The sequence below is a fragment of the Erpetoichthys calabaricus genome, chromosome 5 (assembly GCF_900747795.2).
Source record: "Erpetoichthys calabaricus chromosome 5, fErpCal1.3, whole genome shotgun sequence".
Classification (NCBI taxonomy): Eukaryota; Metazoa; Chordata; class Cladistia; order Polypteriformes; family Polypteridae; genus Erpetoichthys; species Erpetoichthys calabaricus.
The window spans coordinates 29673875-29691736 of NC_041398.2; the positions used below are offsets into that span (position 1 = coordinate 29673875).

The 17862-nt window shown below is 39.9% G+C and overlaps 1 protein-coding gene across 1 annotated transcript in view; it reads left to right on the forward strand.

Moving 5' to 3' along the window:
* Nucleotides 1–8902: 8902 nt before the first annotated feature.
* The window catches only part of LOC114651591 (ecto-ADP-ribosyltransferase 5-like), a 53402-nt gene continuing 44442 nt past the window's right edge, over nucleotides 8903–17862 (forward strand). Inside the window, exon 1 of the mRNA XM_028801421.2 lies at nucleotides 8903–8976. The gene's annotated coding sequence lies outside the window, so the exon portion shown is untranslated. The remainder of the gene's footprint in view (nucleotides 8977–17862) is intronic.

Consider the following 17862-nt stretch of genomic DNA (forward strand, 5'->3'; position numbering starts at 1 on the left):
TGGGTTTAGTGCTGTGGCAGTGGGCTTCAGAGCTGTGGACTAGCAGAGGAGTAAGATTAAGACTAAGTGCAGTTGGAGTGTTCTTCTAGGAGTCGGAGAAGGGGAACAAAGTTGTGCTCTAACTTAGAGCACCTCATGAGCAGGTTTAATGGACTGAGTATGGTGGGTAATGTTACAAAATGAATTCTGCATGCATCAGACAGACTGTTACAGACATGATAAAGCATAAATATTTCATTTAATAAAAGTTTATATTTAGACTGAATTATAATATGATACTGAATTAAATATATTTAAATCAATACCATAGAAAAGACAAGCAATGCATGGAAATATATATATTATGGAATATAAGAAATATAGCTTAGTATACATTTAACCATTAATCTTCAGTTAAAAGATAAAGAGCAAGTGTCTTTAACTAAGAAATTGCCCTCCAGTTCACAAAGCGCACATTGAAAGAGGCCTACAGTTTCTTCCATGCTCTATTCCTTTGGAGTGTCATGGAGGCATTCAATCATATCAAATTTTATTTGTTACATACAGTTATACACATAATGCAATCAGTAGTTATAGGCTTATTTACAGAACCTCAAGAAAAATTTAAATATTTTAAAAAATAACAATCTACCACAACACACACTCGCTTAGCAAGTGTTCTACAGATCTGATATAAAATCTCGCACAATATGTATTCCACAGAGCTTGTGCTCTACTATGAAGTTTAAGGTACAACGAGACATTTATTTATGAATATTATCCCGTGTCTGTCAAGGTGTTTATTGCATCTTTGGTGACTCTTGGATTAATTCAGTTTTTAGGAAAAACTAAATGGGTTATCTGTTGTAACCACAAGGGGGTGCCACTGAGCCCAAACCACCGACCCAATAATGTCCATACACAGTTCCGATTCAAATAAAAGGTTTTGATTCACTACAAATACCTTCTTTACAATAACACCAGCTACCAATTCAAATACAAATCATCTCCTTCAACGTTCAAGAGAGTATTGGTGGGCTCTCTTTTAAACTAAACCCAGGAACTGCTTCTGGTCTCCTGTCCATGTCCTCCAAAGCACTTTTGGGTCATTTGGAAACCACGGCAATGGACCCCAAAGGCCCCAAAAGGACTTCGCCTCTGTACTCCATCTCCCATGCCACCCTGCAGGTGTCATAAACTGGTCCAGCCTGGAAGAACACTGCCACCTGTCTTGTGGGGGAATGACATGCATCTGATAAACCTATTCACTTGTTGCTTCCATTATGGCCTCCTGGCCCGGGTATGAATCCTTCCTTTATCCCAGCCAGGAATGCCTGTCCTTCCTTCCAGGTACCTGCAGTATGTAATTGGGAAATGAGCCACAGAGACACAATTATGCTTCAGATAGGATTATATGACATCTACCCCTTGACGTCATTACTTTCTATTTGCTTTCAATTTGGGTCTTTCCATAAGCTTGAAGTGAGTAACGTTTACAATAATGACTGCGTCACTCAATTCAATCTAATGTAACTTAACGACTGCAATTAAGTTTAAATGAGCATGCACTTCTTCCCTGTGCATTGTCCCTTTAAATTGAGAGAAATGTAGCTGTTAAAAGAGGGATACATGTTAATTGTTGGCCCGCTGCCTTTAAGGGGCCATCAGCCGGTCAGTTAAGCAAACACTAAGCAAAAACAAGACTAGCTATAGATTAGTTAAACTTGACATTGGTCTTGCTATACTGTTCACTGCAACAAAACTTAAACCTGAGGTTCATGGCCTCTTAGTGCCGTACTACGTAGACTCGTCTTAATCTCTGACTACTACAGTGCTATCTCAAGTACACTACAAGCAAGTCAAACAGTTCAAAGATACCCTGTAGCGGTCCGGTGCCGCTAAGATTCACACTGTCAAAGAGACGGTGATTTATTTATTTATTTTTATTGTGGAGATTCCAGGGATGCCCCCAGCCTTGGCCCGACCCGCACACACTCACAAGCAGAGACAAAAAACAACAGGTGATAAAACAATTAAAGAATGTATTAAGCACTAATAAAGAAAATATAATTATACGCTAAATAATTCCACCCCAGTCCCTTTACGGTGATTTACAATAAACAGCAACAACCGACAACAATAAACACTCATTATAAAATCCATGGAAAACGGCAACGGATGAAATGAAATGATGCTGGTAGATAGTCCAGAGATCAGCATGTTGAATGGGAATGTAAAGATTGTCCTACCGGTATTTCCTAATGAACTGAAGACGGGTGAATAGGATCAGGAGCGCTCCTTTCTTCACAGGATGGCAACAAATCCTTGGACAGTCCTCATGTGCAGGAAGAAACCAGACAGACCACGGCCCAAAACAAGAGATGATCCCGGACAAAACGAGAATCCACAGGTATCAGAATGAAAGGTCGACAGACAGGAACTTCAGCAACGAAACACAAAATACTTCCTCTCTTTTGGTATCATTAGCCCTCTTTTAAATGTCGCACTGGCCTCCTTGTACCCAACAGCCCCTGCATCCTAAATAGATGATCAATAAAAGCTACTGCAGGGAGTGCTGGGAGCTGAAGTTTCAATACCCCAAAGAACTGCTACAATCCTTTATGAAGGAAAAAAGTGCTTAAAAACTCTGAGCCAAAGGACAAATAAAGCATGGTTTCTTTATATCTAAAAAACTGATTAAGTTTAAAAAAGGAAAGAAAGATAATGCAGGAAAAAAGAAGAACAAAATATTTTCCTCAAAAGGAAAACCCTTAAGCAAACCACAGTTAACTCCATCTATAAAAAGTACCTTAAGTGAAGGAGGGTGCAAAGACAGAAAATTCAAATACAAAAGACTTACAAAATTACAAAAACAGGATCTGAGTAGTGTGGACCACCAGGGGGAGTACCAGCCACCCTACCCAACTCAGAGAGATGCAAGAGGCACAAGTTCAAGCACATACAGTTTATTTTTTTTCTTTTTCCCTCGTGGGAAACGCCTTCCCCCGTTTCCCACAAGTATAACACTGTTCAGCCCACAGCACTCTTCTTCTCTCTTTTCTCCTCCACTCCTCCTAGCAACCTTTGTCTACTCCCATCCGACTCTGGCTCCTGGAGTAGTGGCTGCCAGCTCCATTTCCAGGTACACGTTGATGAATTTATGAAGAGCTGCACTCAAGGGCTCAACAGCAGTTGCAGCACCCCCTGGCGACGCCCATGGAACCCAACAGGGCTGCGCCAAATTCTAGCTCCCATGGAGCCCTGCAGGAGTCCAAAGCACTGCTGCAACCCAGGTGGGCTGCCACCTGGTGCTCCACTGGAGAGGTAATACTCTGGATATTTTCCCTCCCCCAGTCCTTCCAGCGTTGAGGAGTTCCAGCTAGGCAAGGGTCCTGGCCGTCCATCACAGTAGCTTTGGCTTTAATACTGCTGGGCCTTGTACCCTAGCTGCAAAATTAGGTGGTCCTGCTCAGTCTTCAAATACAGGAGACAGGGCTGAGAACAAAACACAACACTGAAAAAAATGAACAATTAATGCCATATTAAATAAATAACACACAAAGATTACGTAGAAAGCCTGAAACTGAAACAGTAACAAAATATATAAAATAATACTTGCAAAACAAAAGAACTGGTTAAATTAATAGTAAAAGCAACACTTGAGGCATGGAAAAAATCTGCACTGAACCATGACTGATTATTGTTTCGACTCTGAACCGCAGCAATGTATTTAAGTTTCTTAGAAAATCTGATGTGGTGATGCTTTACTTCAGGGTACACACACTCAAATGGGGAGAGGGTATTTTGAAAGAAATGGAGCAGAACATTAGACATAGTCAAAATACACACAGAAAGTGGAAACGAGAACCAAATCACACTTTTAACAAGCCAAAACTGAAACTGGGAAATCAGAGTCGAAAAACATTGCAAAAAAAGTCACACGTCTGAGAGAAAAAGAAAGAACAACTCTAAGTCTTTTAGGGAAGTGTCGTCAGACTCAGGTGTCACATTAACCTGTCACATTAACATCTTCACAATGTAATTCACAAAAATGGTGGCCCTTTCAACAAAATCAAAATAGGATCAGAGAAGGCACAAAATATTTTTAACAAAGTGTATAAAAATAAACCAACTGGTGTATGGCCGGAGCTCTTGGAGTAGTGGAAGGACTGGCAGACTGAGCCTATTCAGGGCATTACCTCTCCAGGAACGCTAGAGGACAGCCCACCTTGTTTGCAGTGGTGCCTTGGGCCCCCACAGTGCTCCTTTGGAGTTGGAGTTTGGAGCAGTGTTGATGGGTTCTGTGGCACTGACATGGGGTGTTGCAGGAACGGCAGAGCCCTTTGGTGCAGCACTTCTGCCACGCCTGGAAGTGCTGCCAGAAGAAGATCACCGGACATCTGAAGCACTTCTGGGTGCCCTATAAAAGGAGCCAGCTGCCACTACTCCGGGGTCCAGAGTCAGGAAGAAGGCAGACAAAGCTTGACAGGAAATGTGGAGGCAGACAGGAGAGGAAGAAAAAGAGAAAGGAGAGAATGAAGAAAAGAAAGTGCTGTGCTAAAGTGTATAGGTGGGAAACAGGGGAAGGCATTTCCAAGGAAGAAAAAGAAAAAACAATAAAACGTGTGTGCTGAACTTGTGTCCTGAGTCTGCCTGTGTTGGATTTGGGTGGCAGGAGCACCCTCAGCAGGCCACACCAGATATTTGCTGTCTTCATAGTTAAAAGTCTATAATTAACACATAAAGACAAGAAAAAGATATAAATGAAGACTAAAAATATTAAAGCAAAACAGAATAATAACACAGGACTCAAAGTTCTGGTCACCCAGTGTTAACAGACATCACTCACATCAAGTCATTCATGAAGAAAAGATGCAACTGACCCATAACTACATAAGCCACATAGTGTCTGCTACCTTATGCATCATAATTCTTTAATTCTCCATTGCAATTTACTACACAGTGGATTCATGTCAAAGACCAGCTAGGCCTTGGGTCATCTTTATAGTCATAGTAATAGAGACAAGTTTATTGTCATGTGTACATAGTACAAGTAAATTTACATTTGCATGCTTCAAGAGATGTCCTTTCAAAATGAAATGTTGCAGTTTACCGCTCACAAGTAGCAGACTGGCCCTGGTAAAGATGACTAGGCAAAAAAATATAAGAAGTTTATTGTCCTCTAATATTAGAACTAGAATAAAACAGCCATGCTGACTTCTGAAACATGGTCTAAAAATACTGTAAATTACAAATGCTAGAAACGTAAGAACTTAAGAATTAAGGCAATGCTTAAAGGTAAGGTGTTTAAGACAGTGGTATACAGTATATGGAGCAGAGACAAGGGCAGTAAAGAGAACACAGGAGAAGAAGTTAGATGTAGCAGGAATGAGAATACTGAGTTTGATGTGAGGAGCTACAAAAAAGGGCAGAAAAAGGAATGAGACCATCAAAAGTGGGAGAGAAATTTAAGAAAGCACAAGAGAGTAGGCTGAAGTGGGATGGACACGTGATGAGGAGAGACAATGAATATGTGGGCAAAAGAGTGATAGGAATGGAAGTACAAGGGAGAGAGAAAGTGAGGGAGGACAATGTAGAGGTGGATGGATAAAGTAAAAGAAGATTTGAAGGAAACGGGTCGGACTGGTGAGGACGTGCAGGACAAAACTGTATGGAGAAGGCTGATCAGGCACATCAACCCCACACAGAACAAGAAGAAGAAGAAGAAGAAGAAGAAGAAACTTGTTCACATATTTTAGTACACTTAAGTTACAAAATCAGCACCATAGAATAACCCTTTCAGATTCAGGCTCAGAGTGCCTTCTTAATGGCTTATCTAATCAGTAATAATAACAAGTTAGTAGAAATGCAGCAGATCTATGTTACCTGAGCACAGTAATTAAAACCATCTTGGCTGTGACAAAATAGAAATACATGAATGTGTACTAAACATGTCACTGAGTTTGTTATGTTTTAATAAATTTGGAAAAATGTCTATTCTCCATTCATCCACTAAACAGTATCATCTCCAGACAGAAGAGCAGCTTCAGCGACAGACTGCTGTCAATGTCCTGCTCCACAGACAGATTGAGGAGATCGTTCCTCCCCCAAACTATGCGACTCTTCACTTCCACCCGGGGGGGTAAACGTTAACATTTAACATTATACAAAGTTTTTGTCTGTTTTTCACCTGCATTATTATCTGTCTTTAATTTAATATTATTTATTGTATCAATATGCTGCTGCTGGAGAATGTGAATTTCCCATTGGGATTAATAAAGTATCTATCTATCTATCTATCTATCTATCTATCTATCTATCTATCTATCTATCTATCTATCTATCTATCTATCTATCTATCTATCTATCTATCTATCTATCTATCTATCTATCTATCTATCTGTCTATCCTTTTTCATTTTGTCATTTTGGGGTATTGCATGTTGCTTGATGCAGGGTAAAAACTATATTAGAACAAGACTACAACTTAACAAAATGTGAAAGAAGTGAAGGTGTCTGAATACTTTCTGAAGGCATTGCATATTGTATTGTAAGCTGTTGTTCATACTCTGATGTTTTCTTAAAGTTTTTAGTGTTTATCTGAAAAGGAAAGAAGAACATGTGGGGAGAAATTGTCGGTTGGAGTGGAGGAGTGGATGAGCTGGTGTACTGTATCTCTGTGGTAGATGTTCATGTTTGTTTTATAACATCTTGCGATAAACTGTGTGATCTCCTCTCTGTATATATATATCTGTATTTCAAGAGCGGTTCTGTTATATGCTCCCAAAAATTAATAACGAGGCGCCTTCCATGACTGTTAAAGCATTGCATTTATCATATATTATTTCATTCTATGAATTCATTGTCTTTTTTGCCTGTTGTTCATATTGTACTGCTGTCACTAAATGACACATAAGCATGTCACTGTCCTATGTGCATATGACAAGAAAATGGAACTTGAACTTGAGATTTGTATAAGCACATGGCCCTAGAAATAAACCAATAACCAATAAATAAACACAAAATATGTTATACTTTATTGTACCATAAATGTATAAAAATATAAATAATTTATATCAGAAATGCATGACAGAACATTAGAACAATCTAGATGAGAACAGGCCATTCAGCCCAACAAAGCTCGCCAGTCCTAACCACTTAATTCTTCTAAAAAAACATCAAATCAAATTCTGAAAGTCACTAAAGTCTTACTGTCAACCACACTACTTGGTAGCTTATTCCAAATGTCTTGTGCGAAATTTACCCTTAAAAAGTTTTCAACTGTGTCCCCGTGTTCTTGATGAACTCATTTTAAAATGACAGTCTCGATCCACTGGACTAATTCTCTTCATGATTTTAAACACTTCAATCATGTCTCCTCTTAATCTTGTTTTGCGTAAACTGAAAAGGCTCAGCTCTTTTAATCTTTCCTCATAACTCATCTCCTTTAGTTTTAGTGTAGGATAAAAACCAAGAGCCAGGCCTTTAATGTCCTCTTGGGCTCAGCCATCAGCAGTGTGTCTGTTTGCGGAGAGAGTATGGCAACCTCGTCGAGAGGTTTACTTACCTTGGCAGTGATATTCATGTCTCTGGTGACTCTTCTTATATCAGTAGATGGATTGGGAGAGCATGGGGGGGGGGGTCATGAGGTCGCTGAAAAGGGGTGTGTGGCGCTCCCGATATCAATGTAAAAGGACGAAGGTCCAAGTCTTTAGAGTCCTGGTGCTTCCTGTCTTGCTATATGTTTGTGAGACATGGACGCTATCCAGTGACCTGAGATGAAGACTGGACTCCTTCAGTACTGTGTCTCTTTAGAGAATCCTTGGGTACCACTGGTTTGGATTTGTGTCGAATGAGCGGTTGCTCATGGAATCCCGAATGGGGCACATTACCTGCATTGTGAGGGAGCGTCAGTTACAGCACTATGGCCAAGTGGCAAGATTCCCCGAGGGTGATCCAGCTCACAGGCTCCTCATTGTTGAGGACCCGAGTGGCTGGACCAGGCCAAGGGGATACCCATGTAATACCTGGCTGCAGCATATAGATGGTCATTTCCAGAAGGTGGGATTGGACCGCGTGTCTGCCTGGGGGGTTGCTAAACAGGATCCCAAGGTGTTTCATGATGTGATGGGTGTGGCAAAGTGCTGTACCAGTGCAGGCTCCCCAACCTGACCTGACCTGACCTGACTTGTATAATTTTGTTCAAATCCAGGGATGTAGAGAATCAGACCAACAATGAATACTATGCACTGACAACTAATTGATGTGATGACCCATTTAATGTGAAGTTCATTTGCTTACTCACACAGGTACAATTTAGTGTGGCCACTTAACCAAACTGTTAGCTACAGTTCGACCTCAGAAAAATCAAGAAAAGACCATCCATCAAGCTTAGAATCGAGATTTCTCCAAAGCTGGGTCACTGGTGCTGTGATTATGTTCTATTTAGTATTAATTAGTCCTTTTGTGAGCCTATTTCTTACTGTAATAAATATCTCCTAGCCCATGTAACAGAATATGACAGAACTTTAATGGAACCGAACATATTCAGACTACACTAGGCAGTTCTTCAAATTGCATGTAATTACTGAGTAGAATGTGTAATATGTTGCATAACTGGGAGCATTTTTAGAAAAGGAAAATACTTCATGTCCCAAAATCTTTGTGTAAAAGTAATTTTCTGTAAAACAAAATCTTTGCAAATAGCACAGAATAGCATGTCAGCCAATGGAGTCTGCTAGAAGTGAGCCTGCACTTGATCAATGCAAAGGTACGGTATAGAAGGAATGCTTGTACATGTGCATAAATGTGATAAGAAGTTGTTTTCCAGGAATTAGTGCAAAAAAAATAAATTAAAATAAGAAGTAGGACGATAGTAAGTCAGAGCACACTTACTACACCCACACGAAGGGTATTTGTGAGGCCATTTTGCCAGTCGTTCAAGCACTGGGAAGTCTCTCTTCAGTTTGAAGCTTATGAAGTATTGAAGATAGACTGGGTAGGGTCACTTTTTGTACTTTGCTGTTTATTTATGTAAAGCAGATATTAAATAAATGAAATTATTTGTCATCATGGCTTCACATTAGCCACATAAAACAAAAGCTAAGTCTTCATCTGTATAGCCATCTCTTTGATTTAAAGGTGACTAATTAATTAGTCTGAAGGAGCAAAGCATTTGAAATCAGGTCGAAAAATAACAAATCATGTACTTACTATCACTGTTTTTCACTGGTAATTGTTCAGGATATGCAGAATAAACTGATACTGTAAAGAATGGTAATGATCTATAGGTAAACTCAAGAGTATTTTTTGGCTTCATTTATATATAATATTGCTTCTACTTTCAATTAGCTATAATGACAAAGTGAAAACATATTTTCAGAAAGGTTTGCAAATTTATTAAAAATCAAAAACTGAAATCTCTCAAGAATTCAGACTCTTTGCTTTGGAACTCCAAATTGTGCACAGGTGCCTCTTGTTGGTTTTAATTCTCCTTGAGATGTTTCTAGAACTTGATTGGAGTCCACTGTCTCAAACCGAAATTGATTGGACATCGTTTAGGAAGGCACAAGTGTAGCTGTGTATAGAGAGGGTCAATTCACAATTCATTCTGCAAGTCAGGACAAACACCAAGCCACGAAGTCCAAGGAACTCTTTGTAATTAAAGTTTGGTGTATGTGGCATAGATCAGGGTACGGGGATCAAATCACTTCTAAAGCTGTGACTGTTCCCATGAACATAGCTGTACCTCCATGACTGAGAAATTGAAGAATTTTGGAACCACATGAACTTTTCCTAGACTCGGCCGTTCATCCAAACTGATTAATTGGGTACAAAGGGCCTTGGTCAGGGAGGTGACCAAGAACCCAATGGTTACTGTAACAGAGCTTCCGAAGTCCTCGGGTGAGAACCTGTCAGAAATGACAACCATCTCAGCAGCACTCCGTTATTCGTTTGTTTGTGGTAGAGTAGCTACACGGAAACAACTTTTGACTAAAAGGCATATGACTCTGGTCTAATGAGGCAAAAACTGAACTCTTTGGGGCAGAAGTCTAATGTCTGGTGTAAGGCCAGGTACTGCTCATTACCTTCCTAATACCATCTCTACAGTGAAGTATGTTGGTGGTGGCATCATGCTATGGGGATAGGGAGGCTGATCAGAAATGAGGGAAGGAAGAATGCGGCCAAATACAGAGAGGCCCTTGAAGAAAATCTGCTCTGCTGTGCACACCACCTCAGACTGAGGTGAAGATTCACCTATCAGCATGAAAAGAACCCAAAGTATACAGCCAAGTACTTCTAACTTCTTTATTTTTGACAGTCCTAGTCCTGTGGATGGCAGGTTATAGACGCTTCCCACCCCATCTAATGGAGCCTGAGACAATCGTCCAGGAAGAATGGGATAAACTGCCCAAATCCAGATGTGCGCTTGCAGAGACTTTCAAAAAAGACCCAAAGGTGGGAGTGCTGCCAAACGGACTTCTAGAAAGTACTGAATTAAGGAGCTGAATACTAATCAGAAGGAAAAATAATGACATTTTAGGTCAGCGTTTCTCAACCTTTAAGTATTTGCGACCCGAGTTTTCATAACAGTTTTAATTGCGCCCCTGTAATGTTTTTTTGGAAGGAGCCCACTAATAAAAATGTGTTCTTTTTTAATTAATGATATATCACAGATGCACATTTTATTATACCTGCTTAACTTTTATCGACATTTATCTAACTCTATATTTATTTTTCTAGTATCAGAATGTAGTTTAAGTTAATTTGTTTTGGTTTCAATAGATGTATTTTTCATATTTTCAATTCTTATTTTCTTTTTTTCACATCTTTGCGCCCCCCCTTTTTGTTACTTTGCACCAGAAAGTTAAAAAATAAAGCAGGAACAACAAATAAGAGATAAAAAGTATACTAGATAGATAGATAGATAGATAGATAGATAGATAGATAGATAGATAGATAGATAGATAGATAGATAGATAGATAGATAGATAGATAGATAGATAGATAGATAGATAGATAGATAGATAGATGGTATGTTTTACACTTATAGTAATATAAAGCAGCCATTATAAACAAACTCAGTATAGACTGCATGAAGATCAGGAATTGAATGCTGGTTCCTGGAAGTATTACGATTAACTTAGGTACCAACTGAAAAGAGATTAAGGGGCATGTGATGGCTAAAGGGATTTATATATATATCCATCCATTCATCCATTTTCCAACCCGCTGAATCCGAACACAGCGTCACGGGGGTCTGCTGGAGCCAATCCCAGCCAACACAGGGCACAAGGCAGGAACCAATCCTGGGCAGGGTGCCAACCCACCGCAGTATATATATATATCCTCTTTATCAAATACAATTTTAAAGTTTGAAGGGGCAGAGTCTTTCTGGACATTACATATTCCACTTTCTGTGATGCTAGACATTGTTACTATTTGGTAAAAATTAAGGGGAACTATGTAATTACATGTGGAGTTGGCATGTTCTCCCTTTCTCTACAATATGTGGATTTTGCTCCAGATTGTCACCAAAATGCACAAATTAGCTAAAGTAGTAGATAACAGAGTGTGCATTAGTGTGACCTTCCATGGGTTGCCTCATGTTTGGCTCCTGCCTTGTGTCCAATGCTCCAGGAACAGGCTACAGACTAAAATTCTTAGTTGATTTAAGTGGTCATAAAATGGATGGATGGATGGAAGGAGAAGCATGCCTCATGCATCATGCAAGACAAACATCATTAGCATTCCATCTTCATTTAGTGGATTCTCTGTCTTACAGTGCCTTTTTAAAAACTTCTATATATATATATATATATACATACATATATACAGTATATAGTAAAAACCTCAATACTCTAAACATACACTGGAACCAAATTTGTAACGGCTATTGTATTTGTAGGTTAAAACAAAAAAAAAACTGATATACTTTATTAATCTTAATTATTAATGTGAATTTCCCCGTGGGATTAATAAAGTATCTATCTATCTATCTATCTATCTATCTATCTATCTATCTATCTATCTATCTATCTATCTATCTATCTAATCCCTGAGTGGAAATTGTCTCTTTGCATGACCCTTTGGAGGTCATCAGCCATACTAAGGAAAATAAAAGTTTCTTGTTTATTCAGTGCTTCTTTGGCTAGCAATTTGCCTTCTTATCTACAGCTCTGCATTTGTCTGGTATTGATAAGTCATGAAGTGAATATGAAAGGGTGTGAGTAGACAGTTTAGGGGGCACAGTGACTTGCAATGATACGCACCTTTGCCATACATTTTCTTGTCTATTCTTTTTTTCTCACTGTCCTTTATAAGCTGCTAAGAGGGAACTGGCTGGGTTACTTCTGCACTTGATTAAAAAGAATAAAACTATAGATATGGAAGGGGTAACCAGGGCAAAGAATGATGTGCCTCTACAGATTTCCCCAGTAAATCATCATGTTATTTTGCAGACTCATAATTGTTCTGTGTGGTGAGATACTTGAATGCCTTTTTGATACTCTTTTGACGTATCTTAATCATGTTGTTCATAGTGTGTTCTTTCAGTACAGTAGTGTTGGTCCTCAAAATATAAAATAGACAAGCAGAGATGTTAAGATACAATTAATGCATAGGAATGCTTTGATGATTTTTTTGAACAGACATATTGTTGTTGCTACAAAATGTATTGCATGTTTTTTGTTCTGACATTGATCACAATTTTACTGAGGAAGTGTAAACTTCTGCCTCTGCCATTTGAAATGTAGTATATGCTCTACCTTTAAAGACAACAGCAGCAACAACAGCATTCATTTCTGCAGCACATTTGTATATGCAGGGTGTAGCACACAGTGCTTTACAATGTCAGACAAATAGTTACAAGAAAATTAGGAACAAATAATAATGAGTAAGTGATAAAAAAATAAATCAACGAAGGCTTACATGACACGGATAAATATTTATTAGAAAAGACAGCCATTGCACAATGGGCTTTGGTTATGTTTGGAGATCAAACTGATGTTTTGTGCTATTATATTTTTATGATTCAAATAAAATGTAGTATTATATTATTATTATATTTCATAGTTTATGGTTGGGATAATATTCATTTCAAAAATTGTAAACATAAAATTCAATGCCTGAAACTGGAGATTGTGACCTACCTTGTTATTCAGAAAACAGTGCTTACAAATAATTTAAAACTAATATCAAACAGCAAGTTAACATATTGCAAAGGTAAGGTCAAGTAAGTTACATCCACATTAAAACATTTTCATTTAAAAATTATGTTTTTCAATGAAAATGATCCACAGTAGCATTTTCACATCATTCGCGAAAGTACGAGGGTCATTTCAGCACTTTTTTTAACACAATTTATTAAGAATTTCAAAAACAAATTCCATCACTTTTCTACATCGTCACATGACACACACCATTTCCAATAAAAATGTAAAAGTACGGAAACTTTTTGAACGTCCCTCATACTTACATCCACACTAAAATGACTTAAAAACGCATATGATGTAGTTGTCCCCTCACACTGGGCATGCACAAGGCATAGATATCCTAAACTGGGCATGCACTGTGTAATCGTGGCCCAATTTTAAGCCTAATTTTCAGCTGTCGACAGACTTCCTGTTTTATGTGCAGTATTGAGAGGGTTGCATCTTATGACTGGGCTATGATGAAAGCAAAAGAATTTCTGTCATATAAGAAATTTCAGTCAGCTGTTGTGTAATGGAAGCTGTCTCCCAAGCTGATTTTCTAATGTTGACATCTAATATACTATATGTGTGTTGTACACATATAGTCTGAGCACCCATTTCATGGCATGTCAATCAGACTGAACATACTTGTGCAGTTTGAGCACAGTTATTACATTTATGCAGTGTGAGTCTCTCACTATCTCTCTGATCTCTAGCTGTCAGGAGGACAGGTTGGCCACACAACTAGTGTGCTGCTGTGGGTGCTGCAGGATTTCAGACTCACTTCATGATGCTTTTCCATGCGTTATGGTTCATGGTGATGGTCCTGGCCTGGTTTCAGGTCAAGTTGTCAAACCTTCAGATCTTCCTCCACTTGTTTGGTCCACGTTTTCTTGAGCACCGCCTGTTGTATCCTCCACTGGGTGGGATGCTGTCTCCAGAGGAGTCTGTGTGGTAGCCTGTTTGTGCCCATTCTGCACACAAGGCCAAACCACATCAGTTTTTGCTGCTGGTTTTGTTCATCAATGGTTGGTTTCTGTTGACATTTTGCCCAAGTGATTTTGTTGCAGATGTGATCACGAAGTGAGACTTCCAGGGTCTGTCGCAAACATCACATTTGGAAAACCTTGAGAATGTTCAGATCCAGTTTGATCAAGATCCATAGAGGAAGATTGGCAAGATCAGCGTCCGGAAGAGGCAAAGTTTGGTCTTCATGGAGATGTTGGCTCTCCGCAGCCACCTGTCCAATTTTGTTATGGATCTCTGCTGTAGATGCCACTTTATTTTCCTGGATCAGTGACCCTAAGTATTTGAAGTCCTGCATCTGGTAAATCTGGACACCCACAAGGTGGACAATGGCCTGTGATCTGTCCATTGTCAGTACCTTGGTCTTGCCCATATTGATTTTCAAGCTGTACAATTGGGTGATATCATAGAGGATGTTCATGGCCTCTGCATCATTGTCTGCGAAAAAGGAATATCACCAGAAAACATGAGGTCAGTCACGAAGTGGTCCTCATCAAACTGTACCCCACATCTGCCTTGTAATGATTTTCTCATGATGGCATTGATTACAATGTTGAAAAACAGTGGAGAGACTATGTCCCCTTGGCAGACTCCAGTCTGAATGGTAAACTCCTGTGGTTGGGCGGTGGAAGTCGAAATTTGGAGATGCTAACTGGCTTGTCCCTTTTAATCGTAGCCGGACAAAACAAACAAAAATGAAAAGCAACGAAAAACTGTGCTAATGCGCTATTCCCAATCAGGGATTCCTCCTTCTTTAAGGACTTGAGAGTCTTGTGCTCTGCCGTGCGGCTTGTTCGGGTCTTCCGGCAAAAGACGCCTTTTGCTTAGTCAGTGCTTCTTTTATAGCGAAACTTCCGGAAGGGGTGGGATTAAGTGCCCTTACTGGGCGGCTTATTGGAGCTGTGAGGGAAGAAGAAGAACAGAACAAAGTCAGCAGTAGCCCCCCGTCTCATCTTGGCGGGTTATTTCATACCATTCCCCGGCCCTTAGAGGAATCCTCCAACGCCCATGCGTGACACTCCTCAGATAGTTAATTTTGGATAGGCTGGTTGAACCATTGAACACTGTCTGGAGGAGTGTGGTGACTTTCAGTTGCATGTGTTCACGCTCCCATGATCACCTCAGGACAGGGCAGTAAACACAGTTGAAAGCTGACTTGAATTCAGTGAATATGATGACAGTTCACTAGCCACAACGGATTCTTTACTCCATTAGTTGACGAATGGCAAAGATTTGATCACAGCATTCCCAGTTCCCAGTTTTTCCAGCCTTGACTGAACCATCTTGATGAACACCTTGCTGAAGATGGAAATGAGGCTGATGCCTCAATAGTTCTTGCATTCTCTGTTGTCATCCTTCTTGTGGATGGGCACAATGACGGCTTTTCTCTACGTGAGTGGTTCTTATTCCATGCACCAGATGGTTCGAAAGATTGAGTGAAGTCAATGGAGCAAGATATCTTCCCCAGCCTTGATCGCTTCTGCAGTAAACTGGTCCACTCTTAGAGCTTTGCAGTTCTTCAGTGATCATGTGGCTGATTTCACTTCCTTGATCGTAGGCTCAGCATCAACTATCGGTACCTTGGATGGGTTAGTGGGAGGTGAAGCTGCTGGTGGTCCCTGGGATGCGTTGCAATTGTACAACTCATCGTGGAATTCTGTCCACTGTTGGAGGCATTCAGTGGGTGATAGCATGAAAGTCCCATTCACTTTTCTTGATGTTTGGTCTTCCCACTCTGTCATCTGAGGGTGCGGTAGAGGATGTGGTACTTGTGCTTGGATGCTGCTTTTTCAAGATCAGCTGCCGCCTGCTTTAAGTATGCCTTTCTCTCTATATTCATCTTCAGTCGGACTTCTCAATTGAGCTGCTGGTAATGTTCATGGTTGACCCATTTTATCTGGTTTTGTTTGTCCACCAGATTCAGGCATTCGTCTGATATCCATGGCGGCATTTGAAAATGGGCAGGTGGGCACACTGGTTTGTATATTGCAGGGTGGTGTCTGAAATCCATTTTTCTTTTTCATCTACCTCCTCCAACACAGCCAAAGATGAAAAACAATTGGATAAGGCAATCTGGAACTCCTTTTTATGAATAGTGAACATCAGCTGCTTTCAATCCAACCTGGCTGGCAGAAATGGCGTTTGTGGCTTCCATTTCATACATTGTAATCTGAGTTGCACTTTGGCCCAGATGAGGTAGTGATTGGTTCCACAGTTGGGTCCTGTCATGGCACAGTCATCCTTAGGCAGGGCCGGATTTATATGAAAAGAGGCCCTAGGCTATTCCACTTATGAGGCCCTTTCACCTTCCATTTTTAAGTTTGTAAATTACATGAGAGATAATAAAATACGTAATACACGTTGATCTTAACCAATACATTTTTATGTTTGTTTATTAGTCATATGCGTAGAATTTCTCCTTATTTTCGGTTCAGTGTTTTAGTGTTCACTGTTTTTAGAATAGTGTAATTTTAATTTTGCTAACAATTTGAATGTAGGCCCCTCTTGATCTTGAGGCCCTAGGCTGAAGCCAAGTTAGCCTATAGGAAAATCCGGCCCTGTCCTTAGGTGATAAGCAGAAGTGGGATGCTGAGTTATTGCCTGATGAATCTTGCTACATGAGTTGATGTTTTTGGGGATGTTGAAAGTGACTGTTCCCAACTATCAAATTGCTGGATGCAGTGAATGACAGGAGGTGTAGGCCATTGTCATTAATCTCTCCATGACCAAATCTGTCCATCATTGCCTCCCAATCAGACCTTTCTCTGCAAATGTGGATGTTGAAATCTCCAGCCAAAATGTGGGATTGAGTCCAGCATGAATTGAAGCTGGTTGTAGAAGGCACCCTTGGCCAGGTCTAAGATGGTGATGCCAGTGGTGAGGACTACCAGGTGATCTGATATTGGTCAAAGCTAGCAGCCTAAGTGTCCGCCATAAATCCAACACCTGTTTTTTATTTCTCACTGCCAGAGTAGAAAAGCATCATCATTTCATCAATAGCTGGTGGTTGAATAGTCACCATTCCAGATCATGTAACTCTAAGTTCAGATAATGCTGTGATCAGTATCTGATGTTTGGATTCTCACATTATGGTTTCCTTGTGGCCAACATGATGTGTGCTTTGAATGTTCCACGAGGCCATGTTATTTTCCATTTTCAGTGTGTCAAATTACTTTCTTCCGCCAGTAGACCACTTCTCACCAGCACCCTGGGTACCTAGTACTCAGTTTGATCAGCTTTCCATATGGTTTCCTGTCTGCTTTCCCACTTCCCCAGTTCTGGTTATCTCAGCAGGGTGATCACCTTCTTCCTTTTGCAGGAGGGCTTGGGATCGTCCTGGCGTAGTTTGCAGCGTGAGTAGTCTCTTGAGCATAATTTTTAAAATATCGGACAGTGTGTGCCCAGGATAACTCAAAACAGTGGAACACACGTAAAACATATCTCCACAAGCTTCTTTGAGGACATTTCATTAGATCATTTCTGGCCTGAGAGATATATTTGTTTACAGCCTGTTTTTTTCATATTAGACCATATGATTGTTAAAATTGTTCCTTTTTTTTAACCAAGTGTTCTATGTCATTTTGTAAGTTTGTTGGTCTTTTTGACAATTTCTGTTTGGCCTCAAGATTTTGAAATTATCTCTTATTATTTGACTTCTGATTTAG